The following is a 12,533-nucleotide window of genomic DNA, read 5'->3' as shown; positions in this document are numbered from 1 at the left end:
TATTGAAATGCGTAACCCAGGACTGTATAACCGATCCACAGTATCGCAGCCGATATTTTTTGCTGAGCCAACGGAATATACCCTATATTCCGGCCCAATGGACCGCATCAAAGCGACTGATATAGCTACCAGCCGGGTTATTCGTGTTCGTGACGTAAGCTAGTATTTAGCTTACCACTTGTTGCATTACGAGAGCGGTGCCAATACCATTCGGAGTTCACACTCAAATAATAAAAGGTTAAGAGCTATTTAGAATATTGTGCTTTTGCATTTTAAAATGTTCGTTTTGATAATAAAAACAGTTTCCTTAGTTAGAAATGTATTAAAAACCACTTAGATGCACTTAGACGTACATAAATATCGTACGTACATAAATTTCGTTTCCTACTTTACACTACACACTACTATTATATTTTACGTAAGGTTTTAACAAAAGAGCAAAGCAATCAAATAACATTGTTAACATTTCTAATAGTTAAAATGTATAGTTTCATCTCTCTCTTTGTCGTATGAAAAGAAAAGGCTCACATGTGCTATAACAATAAACTACAATCCAAATAGAAAGGAGAACTTGTAGTTTATATTATGTATTATGTATATGTTTTCCCGTAATTTACTTAAAGTTTTGTTGAGTTATCTTTTGTTTAAAATATAACCACTCATTAAAACTACGAAGCGATACGAAGCTGAAAAGAAATGTTTTTCTTGCAATGATATTATAAAAAACTAATTAATTAGCGTTACCGACGTAATATAAAGGGAAATATGTAAAGAAATATATAAGCCGCAACGGAATATGAAAGAAATAAATAAAAAACAATATTACATAGACCCTAATATTACAATACGTTACATCTATAACCACAAGTTTATATATACATATATACTATACTCAACAAAGTCTAGAGACATCACGAAATACTCCCATTTCCCAGGGTACACAAACAAAGCCAAATTACTCTGGAGGAGTTCGAAATTGTTGTTCTACACAGAATTGATTGCAAATGGCGGCGATTGTACGTATTTCTATAGATAAACTTAATTGTGGCTCAGAGAAGATAGGTTTGTATGTAACATTCATCATTAAAACAAAATAATGAAAAAATAATAATAGCTAGAATAGAGTAGCACTTATGTATAAAAGTTATATAAAACAGACTTTTAAGTAAAGTTACCAGCACGCGAATTCAAATTCAGCTACGTTCAAAATGTATTATGTGTTTAAAAAAAGCATTTTCCGTGGTGGTGCAGTAGGACAACGTCTGACTTTTCATTTCCTCACTCTGAAATGAGGCAAATCACGGCATTGGCTGCCGCCACTCAACACGCTATATCTTCGAAATTGGGCAAAAAGTGGAGAAAGGAGTTCTAATCCGAGGTTCCCATAGCCTACCCTACTATACGAGGAATTCAGCGTAAGGCTACAAAAAAAGGTTACTGTTTACTTAATATAGGCAAATATTTGTTACTGAGATGACTTTTCTGAGACGCAAGAACAAATTTAATAATATTTCTTCATAACATTGAATTTCTTTTCATATTACAGATTACTTCCTCCTGGTGTAAATACGATTGATCCATATAAATCATCTTCCTGGCAGCGGCATCAAGATAAAACATACAATTCAAGTTTGGCGGGATTTTTATTATGAGGTCATTCGTGGCGCAGCACAAAGTATGACTGGAAACGCAGGTTATGGGTTCGATTCTCACTCTTGAAAATGAAATATTTAATGTTTTAATTTTTTTTGCTCTGGGGTGGAGGTAAATCGTGGTGTTGAGTTGACTCCTACTCAACACGCAATGCCTCTAGAGTTTAGTTGCCAAATAGGGAACAGAGTGTCGTTACACTAGGTTCCGCTGCCTACGCTGCTGTGTGTGCGATACGAGATGCGCGATAAAAAATATTATTAACTACGCGTACTTACAAACAAACAGATAAATTAAAAAATATAACAATTATTTAGCATGTAGATAACACTAATGTTGTTAAATAAGATGCGATCATTGGACTTACCAAATACATTTATATATTTGGAAAAAAAAAACTTATAGGACGGAGTGAGAAAGAAGCGTTTGACGTTAAACACCAACTTAACCCCCCTATTTATCAAGACAAAACACGGCGTTGAGTTCCGCATTCTTGCATAAACTAAAAATAAAAAATAAATAAATCATCTTCATCAAAGTAAACATACAATTAATTAATTGCTGCATACGATGAAACAATATGAATTAAACAATATTTTGTTTATCAGCGAGGACACCACTGACGATGATTAAAACGAACTTTGTTTGACCTTTCAATATAAAAGTAATATTTACTAATTGGCTGTATTGTATACGCGTTGTATTCAGCGAGACATAATATGTATGTAAAATTTTAAGTTATTACAGTTTATTATTTTCTCATTCACACGGACGTATCGATTAATTAATTAAGTACTAACTTATAAAAACAGTATCAATTTTAAAAGAAAATGGCCTAGCTGTTAGATTTAGTATATATAATTAATAATTAATAATTCGTAACCACTAAACAATTTCAAGCCAGTGCAGTGGTTCAGGCGTGAGGTCCTTATATTAGAAACGTTAACCAATTTCAATACCGACAAGCCTAGCCAACCATAATCATTCTATGATCGAGCGATTGCTTCCCCTTTATCCCTTAATCGGATCTTATATTTGGGTTGCGTACTTTAATAAAAACAAATTGATAAAACTTTAAGGATATTTAGGTATAATAAAATAATAATTAATTTTACTAATTTATAAATAATCGAAACGGTCGTGGCGATAACGTCAGATTGTGAACTGCGTTACGGGTGTGGGTTCGATTCTCAAACAGGGATTGAGTAATTTTCATTACCTCGCTCTAACAAGACAAAGTGCGCCGCCCCCGCCATTTAAAGTAAGTATCAAAAAATGAGCGGAAAGTTGGGAACGGAGTGACTAGATTTTCTCTGCATACTTTGTATATGCGGAACACAGAGTGAAGTTGAAAAGAATATTGGACCAAATAAAAAAAAAAAAAATCTCTTCTGCGTAGAGTTCAAGGTTATGCCACGGTCGTTCACTCGGTGAATATTTTAATATTTAAATTTAAAACGAGTTGTGTTTCACGAACCAACATAAAATATTTCGAAATTAATTCTAAGCTTTATAAGCAAAATGGTGGGGCGGTTCATCATTTTCTCTTAATGTACAACAACAGATAGAACACCTGTGTAGGCCAAGGCCTACTGAAATCACAGGTCACACTTGTGTCATCAAAACAATAATGTATTAAAAATGTTAAATTCAATCATTCAGTTAAGATTATCACTAAGTGGGGATACGAGCTCAAACCGTGAACCCCTCGAGTGAAAAACATAGGTACAGGAGAGTTATTCCATATTCCTGAGAAGCTGTCATTTGTGTTTTTATTGTTTTAATGTTTATTTAGTGTAGTAATTAATGTTTTATAAATCACCATCGATGACATACCAACACCACTGCTCTAAAGGAGTTTTCTATTATTAACTTCTATTACTATAAATGATTTCATACGTCACGGAATATCTCTATCAATGAACTTCAAACGTTGCTATTTATAATAAAACGTACAGGAATTTATATCGATGCTATTTCAAATGAAGTTCATAAGATTCAAGTTCGTAGGCCGTACGCCTTGCTATTTTTTCTTACCACATCCATAAAGTACCATTATCACATAATAATATAAATCTTAAACAAAATTTATAATTAATAACAATAAATCGCAATAAGTATGTAAGACATTAGCCACATATATTATAATTTCCAAACGTTTTAAATTCTCATATATTTTTATTTCTATACTTACTATATTTCTGTACCTAATATTAACTAAAGAGTTTATAAAACTCAAGAATTACTTTAGTCGAACGCGCTAGTTCCGGAACTACTGATTCGAATCAATAAATTAAACTTGTTTTGGATATTCCGATATCAAGGAAGACTGTCATATGTCACACACAACTCCTAATTAATTCCAATAAACTAAAGACCAAAGCCACGAGTAAAAGTTTATATAAACCATATTGTAGGTTGATGCGTCCTAACCGCATCCCTACGGGGTATCTATCTTAAAACTACATTTTTATCTACTCTACGTCGATAGATATATCCAAAGAAACTCATCTAAAATCGCTTACGTATATCTTTTACCTATATTTTATAACACATTTTTGCTCGCGAGCAAAATACTAATGCAAATATGGCCTTCCTTTATCCGCTATAAATAAAACATTCAAAATCGATTCCAACTCGCTATAAGATTCATGATTTACGTTGTATTGTGTTATTCAATTGTTCTGGTGCCCGCGGGACGTACATGCCCCGGCCTGTATTTTCCACTGAGTTTTCCTTCCATTTTCCGGTCACATGAAATTATTATAATTTACGGTGAATTATTTACATTGCCGTGTTGTGTTGTTCGAGTGATTAATCCGACTTTAATTATAAAAGACGATCATTTACAAATAGGAAACAATTTAACAAAAAAAAGAAAAAAAAAGCGCGAGTTAGGGCCGCGTGAAGACGATTTAGTACGTTAAAAGAGATAGAAAAATCTAAAAATTTCCTGTATAATTAAACAAAAAAAATCTTTGCAACTATTTAAAAATTCTAGTCTCATTAGTGTTTATAAAAGGGCAAAGACCGCAAAATGACTAACAAATCCTAGCTTACTTTACTCTAACATTTACATTTTACTAAGTCGTGAGGTTGATGACGATAGGGACGAGCTCATTAACAAATAATTTGACTCGATCCAAACTCGATCCCTAATTTATTTGTGTCACAAAACGCTCCCCAAAATTAACTGAACTTAAGTAACCAAATTAATGTGAGAAGGAAACTGACACTAAAGCTTACTGATTCGGTAATATTTAGACAAAGATGTCGTGAGAAACTAAATTAATATAATTTACCTACTATAACTTTTAATAAACTCTATGTTTTTTATCCTGTACTTAGAGCATAGCAGCGTAGGTAGAAAGTGTATTAACACTCCTGTTCCCCACTTTTCACCGCATTGTGAAGCATTACGTATTTCTTGGTTGTACTCACGCATTGCTTTGCGTCGTTATCATTGCGATAAAATGAAAATATTAAATATTTTATTACCCCGATTGGTAATCGAACAAACGTCGCGTTTATAGACATACCCTTGTGCTACCGGGCCACGTTGGAAATAAAGTATTTATATAAAGTAAACTTCTACGTAACCTTAATTTTATTCGACTCAACTAATAAACATTTATGATTAATACATATTTTTTCACTGTAAAAGTACATAAAAGTATAAAGGAAAAAATATTTTTTGAACTGATTTACAAAAATTCTAATATATTCTATGTATTTTAAGATAAAGCTACGTGTACAAATTTTCCTGTCAATATATATTTGTACAGGCTAAAACCTAAATCGAAATGCCTATATCGTAAAATAAACATATGTTACAATGTAACACACAATCTCTGGGGGTTCAAGCGTATAAAATAAATAGCAGTATAGAAATTGTTTCGGATAAGTTATTTTAAAAGACTTTTACCAACAAACGGAGCAAATAACTACAGTTCGAGGCATAAAAAGAAAAAAATACACGTTGGTTGTGGGTTCAATCCACACTCAGGCGAATGCTTATATTTAAAATCTAGCGAATCGCTCGCGGCTTCGCCCGCTTGAACTACAATGATGTATGCTAATGTGACTTAATTTCGTGTTCTAATAACATGATCATTATAAAGACAATGTCTATCCATTGAAAACTAAACTCCATTTCAATAAAATAGCTAAATACAAAGATGTATATAAAATATTCAAACCACGTTTCTAATATAAGCGTTTTCTCATTACAGCTAAACCAATATAATAATGCTCGCCAGTTTTGCGGTAACTAATAATAATGACAACTGCAGGCTATTTACGTAATGGCTTCCACAAGAACGAGGAAATTGAACACGTAGCTCTCTATATTAGGGTTGTATTTACATTACGCGGTAAATACAGTGCGGACGACGAGTTGTGGCCGCCCTGAACTTAGCCTTTCAGAAATTTTGCGCATTGTTCAGTCGAGAAGAAAATGATCAAGAGTGAGAAAAATCCTAAAATCATAACTGCGCAGCCATCTTCAGTTAACTTCAGAGCGCCCACGACTGTTCGACCGTACTATATATATATACTAGCGGCCCGCTCGCGGTTTCACCCGCGTGAACTAAGTTATTATTAATTTCTGTCTCCATGGCTACGTCCTAGTGACGTCTATGCAAAATTTGAGACTCCTAGCATTTGTAGTAACGAAGTTTCATACAAACTTTCAACCCCAAAAAACAACCCCTTAGGAGACGAATATTGCAAATTCCCGTCTTAGCGAGCACCTACGTCTTATAAGTAAGTCCTATGCAAAATTTGAGATTTCTAGCAGTTGTAGTTTCTGAGATTTCGTGATGAGTGAGTGACCTTTCGATTTTATATATATAGATAAATATTGACCCGTACAATGGATACCTATAAAAAAGATTTCTTTAACATAAGACCTTATTGGAGGGTAAACGTCTGATCATCCGACTTAATATACATGAGCGAAGGTTAAAAAAAGGTTTTTATACGAGTATAAGTGAATATTTTACCTTCATTTATTTTGCGCCCTATTTTTGGTTTTTCTTTTTCTATAAGATAACCTACTATTTTTTTTTATTTACATTTCCCTTAAAAGTGTCAAATAGTATTTCGATCTAGAAATCCAAAAGCGCTTTGACACTTTAAAGCTACGCTCGGTTTTCGCTAAATCTAAATTAGTTATTCCGTTTGTCCACAGCCTAAAAGTATTATACTGCAATGGTTTCAGAGATTTCGTATCAAAGAGCATTTTTTAATAAATAAACGGAACGGACCGTAGGCCTACCCCTAGAACACCAACTTTCTCTCTTGGATTGTATCTTTTTTCTTAAGTATAGTTTACCAGAGCAAAAAATAGTTGAAAATTTCATGCCTTTCTTTCATAACAATAATATGAAAAAACAACTATAGAAGAATATATATAAAATATTTGTCAAATTTTCAGACACACCAATAATAGACGAGGGTTCCTATAAAAAGTCAAATTAATAAAGACAAATGATCACACTTCGTTAATTTCAGTGATTTTAGGTCACGGAAAAATCAAAAAAAAAGGTGACAATTTTTTTTCAGCAGTCTTCCTTGTACCCGACAAATTGATTCACCTCGTCCCTCTCACTAATGGGTACTTCCGGGACGGAAATTACGAGTCCACCACCCCATTTGCAAATATTTTATTTTACGAATATAATGTTTTATAAAAAAAAAGATGTTGGAAACGTGTAAAAATAGGTCAATTCAATTGAGGTTTATATTGTACTATAAATATATATTTAAATAGCAAGATTTGTTTTAATTCATTAAACAAAATAATCACACAGTATTTATCTCATTTGATTACACAAAGTGGCCACCACTCAACCAATTACAAAGTTATAATTTACATGATTGTGAAAGAAGCAGATAATAAAGCAGATATTTAAAGAAAATTATAGTTAAGTATAACATAAAAAGCTTTCTAGGTTTCTGTTTTTTTTTCTAGGCTTGTTTATCGATTTAATGTAAGTTTCTAAATAGACAAAGCCTTTACCCTTTACATATTCAGATGCATATCCCGTTATAAATCTAACACAAGGTAACATTGTATTACAATAGCCATATTATATAAATACAAATAATAATTAAAAAAAAAAATATGGAAAAGTATTAAAAATCTCACCAAAAAAAACATGTGCAAAAGAAAAATTATATATATTACCAACCTAAAATAAACATAACAACTATAAAAAATACATAAGTATCCATTACTTGAGTGCACGAACAGAAATTATTCAATAGCCCCCAGTATATTTATTGTGTTCTCGTGTTCCCGACATTAAGTGCCAGCAATTTAACCGAACGACAGAGGCGTTGGGGGCACAATCAAACCGGCATCCTTATTATGAAATGGAACTACGCTATATACGCGTAGAATAGTCATTTCAGGAGGTCGCAGTAACCCAGAAGCACAAGGGTGTGACTGTAAACGCTACTGGTTGGTTATTGGGTTTGATCCCACTCGAGGAAATGAAATACTATTAAACGGTTTTATTTAGCTCACCCCGTTTGTTTGGATATTTGTTTGGGTCAAATTTAGTAATTGAAATTTAACCCTCTTCCCGTTAACCGATTGATCTGAAATTTGGTATACGCCTTTGATTTTTAATAATTTCATTTCTTCGCTTTGGTGTCAAGACAAAGCGCGACGTTGAGTTTAGCTTCTCCACACGCTATGCCTCCACAATTAGGCAAAAAATGGGGAACGGAGTGTCTAAACACAAAAATAAACATCATCTCGTAGTGGAATAGTCTTTGACTATAAACGCGATGTTTGAATGTTCAATACCCACTGAAGGGAATTATTATATTTTAATTATTTTCATTCCTTCCTTTACTCCACTTTGGTACAAAATTCTTAAATTATAAATGAATCCGTATTAATGAAGGCCGTCCTGGCGCAGCGGCACAAGGTGTGACTGCAACGCGATGGTTGTGGGTTCGATCCCCACTCCAGGAAGTGAAATATTTATTTACGTTTATATTTCTATTTCTTCGCTCTGGTGTCGAGGCAAAGCGCGGCGTTGAGTTCTGCCACTCAACACGCAATGCCTCCAAAATTTGGCAGAAAGTGGGGAACGTAGTGTCTTAACACTACGTTCCCTCTGTCTACCCTGCTGTGTGAGGGATACAGCGTGAAGCTGATCACAAATGCAGGCAGAGAAAACTAACAAACGTACCTATACCATTAACTTAATACAATAATTAACCAGTCATTAGTTCCCCTGTAGTCGGCTCCCACTGCTGGAAACTCATTTTATGCAAAGCACGATCCAAACTACTCTAATGTATGCAGATCACCACTATTACCTACAATCCCTTAACTTGATTCCGCTTGCCTGCTTCGTTGCACGTGTCTACGTATTATAAAGCCTTATTAGATGTATAGAAAATAGGCCGATATAGAAAACTTATAAATACAGTAAAAACGAGTAGTGGAAATTTTAATAGTTAAAAATCTTACATTTTACATATTTATGTGTTGGCCACTTTATATAGGATAATTTATTCTATTCGCTCATTTTTAAGACATTAATATAACCAAATCTTTTTTTTTATTAACCTCTAAAAAATTATATAAAGTTTCTAATTCGAGAGAAAATATTATTTTAACTACACCCCTTTGGTGATAAGACAAACCGGGGCGTTCAGTTCCGCAAAAGGAGTATAATATATAGGCCCTAGGTTACCTCCGCCTACAAAAACCACAAACTTACATCCCTAGATCTAAAATACTATAACTATAAATTTTAACACCCTCATAAACACTCGCTAAGAGGCTAATCATTCATTTGAGCGTTTCGCCAGTCAACCTTAGAGGGATATTAAGCCCGTAATTCTATTATCAACCGGATATAAGGCCGTTCCTGTTAACGCAACCGGGATCCGGCTTTTATTCGGAGCACGACCTAAATCCGGTTAATATGTGCAAATCGCCATTTTAACGATAGATTAACTTGAGTTTATCACTTATCAGTAAGTTTTAGTAAATAGGTAAATTGCTGTAATGAGGAATTCGGTACAAATTGGTTTTGTAAAATTTTAACGTAAATTGTGCTGTAGTTTATTTTTATTTTAAACTAGCGGCCCGCCCGCGGCTTCGCCTGCGTGAACTACGTTATTATTAATTTCTGTGTCCATGAGTACCTACGTCCTATAAGTGACGACCATGCAAAATTTGATACTCCTAGCATTTGTAGTAACGAAGTTTCACACAAACCTTTAATCCCAAAAACAACCCCTTAGAAGTCGAATATTGCAAATTCCCGTCTTAGCGAGCACCTACGTCCTATATATAACTCCTATGCAAAATTTGAGATTCCTAGCACATGTAGTTTCTGAGATTTCGTGATGAGTAAGTGACCTTTCGATTTTATACATATAGATTAGATATATTGCCGTCATTAGTTTGTTAAAACAAAAGAAATGATATTTTTAAAAAACTTTATAGCAGCACAAAAGTGAGACTTTAAAATATTATACTCCCTTATTTGCGATCAAAGAAAAGAAGCTCACGTTTCATTGAGAAATATTGCAAAACACCGTCTTCTGAAAGCTTTGCGACTAACACTTTGCCAAGATATCCTTATAGCATAGAAAGTTTTATTATCAATATCGTCGTTTTATACTTTTGAATATAAAATATTACGAGGTGTTCTTGTTATACGTATTATAGCTTAAGTTATGTTGACTTTAATCGGTTCATGTTTATTTTATAGATGCTCGACGTTCTAACGTCAAAACGTAAAAAGGATATCTATATCCTTTTTATTTGGTATGAATAGATTTTGTCAAAGGAAGTACATAGAGGCCGTCGTAGTAAGGTGGGTTCGATTCCCACTCAAGGAAATATTTATTTAACTTTATATTTTCATTTCTTCTGGTGTTTATGGTGTGGTGGAAGTTTGAGTCCAGATAAGCTACAACTATACTTTCCTCTCAGTTATAGTTAAAATAATGTATATCTTGTTAAGACTCCAAATCGAATTAGCTAGGTATGAAAACCCAAAAACCCAAACCCAATTTTTTTTATACACTAAAATAAAAGTAATATCAATAAAATTTTCAAGTTCAAATAAAACATTACGATTAATTAACTCTGTACGACATACTAAGGATGATAGAGGAGAGAGGGAGAGACACCGCCAAGAGCTTCGTATCTAAAAATTGTAAAAAAATGTTAAACAAAAAGCGGCCAACAAGACCTTCATCCCTTTTTTCAAGAGCTTTCTCAGAATACACAAGGGGGCTTATGAGAGTATATTTTTAACTTCGATTGACGTAAAGCTATTTTAACGATTTTCTTACTCTTATAATTTATTAAAAATTTAATATTATTTAATGCATATTTCATTATTTCATCAGCTAATATAAAAAACAGAGTTTACTTTTGTCTTATTAACGTCATTAGTATTTGTTTAATTAATCTGAAATAATAAGTAATACGATCTTAGAAACTTTCAAATTTTTAATCGTTATCGTTACTCTACTGCACCGATTGATTCGCCATACTGTTAAAAAAAAATATTGTGTATATACGATAGATTTTTTAGTTGTTTAGATAGAGGGAACCTAGTATTAAGACAGTCCATTCTCCACTTTCCGCCGAATTTTTCGAGGCATTGCGTGTTGAGTGGCGGAACACAACACCGGGCTTGCTTTGCTTTGGTGCCAGAGCGAAAATATGAGGATAGAATCCACAACCGTCGCTTGACAGTCCCACCCTTGTGCCACTGCGCCACGACGGCCTCAACGATACTATAGATTTCTTATACTTAATCTAAACCAGCTTTCAGCCAACATTGTAGACCTGCTACATCAATAGAAAGACACGTCCTCCATTAAGTTGTATTATATAGGTATTTTTAAAGCACCATTAAAGAACTACATTTATCGTCGCCGAGTAAATAAAATTCTAATAGAGCGGCTTTCAACTAGCGTTTTATATTTCCGGAAATAAAAATGAAATAAGGTCAGTCTTACAAATGCAAGTCTTTTGTGGGAAATCTACAATTTTCCATGACGCAATCACAAAGTAATAATGGTTAAAACATGTGTAGATTTGTTACAAACTACACGTGTTACTTATATACGAAGCTACGTACAAGGAATAACTTCGTTGTAAGTAACCTTGATAGAAGGAGGTATAAGTTTATTAAATAATGCAGTTTTAAAATATTTTCTACGCAACTTTTATTAAATCTTTTCAGTTTTACGCTTTGCCCTGCATATAGAATAGAAATGAATAGGATAGACAAAGGTATCATTGCATTCCGATTGGAAATTGAAACTCGTTTTTCAGAGTAGAGAAATGAAAATAATTCAAGCATAGCCATTACCCTGAGTGTACCCCGTACACAGCAAGGAAGGCAGAGGGAACTTGAGCACCTAATGTAAAGACACTGTTCCCATTCCCATTTCCCGAATTCTAGAGGCATTGCGTGTTGAATAGCGGAACTTAACGGAATTTACCGTACTTTACCTCGCAACTAGACAGAAGAAAATGAAAGTAATTAATATTTAATCTCCACCTCGAGTGGTAATCGAATTCACAACCTGTCGCTCTTACAGTCACACTTGTTTGCCCCTGCGCACGACTGGCTATCTTATTAATTTATATTTAAGCAAAATTTAAAACTACCTTTATTACAACCGTTTTACTTTCGATTAACATTATAAAAAAATATATAAAAAATTGTGAGTGCCTCGGTTTAATATGTCAATTTACTTTAATTTAAAACGTTGCTTGAGTATGCTTGCATCTAATTCCTAAGCTACGGTATATAAGCACACGTCTAGTTCGTTTAATCTTCTCAACGTAATTTAAATGCAAACGTTCGCTGGCAAAGTTATAT

At 33.6% G+C, this 12,533-nt stretch overlaps 1 protein-coding gene across 2 annotated transcripts in view; it reads right to left on the bottom strand.

Moving 5' to 3' along the window:
• Positions 1-12,533, bottom strand: part of Pkc53E (Protein C kinase 53E) — a 142,231-nt gene that overhangs the window by 101,840 nt on the left and 27,858 nt on the right. The gene's annotated exons all lie outside the window — the stretch shown is intronic.

The sequence above is a fragment of the Heliconius melpomene genome, chromosome 12 (genome assembly GCF_056956725.1).
Source record: "Heliconius melpomene rosina isolate 202511_hmr_F chromosome 12, ASM5695672v1, whole genome shotgun sequence".
Classification (NCBI taxonomy): domain Eukaryota; kingdom Metazoa; phylum Arthropoda; class Insecta; order Lepidoptera; family Nymphalidae; genus Heliconius; species Heliconius melpomene.
The sequence above is the reverse complement of the archived record's forward strand: the minus strand, read 5'-3'. Positions and strand labels throughout refer to the sequence as shown.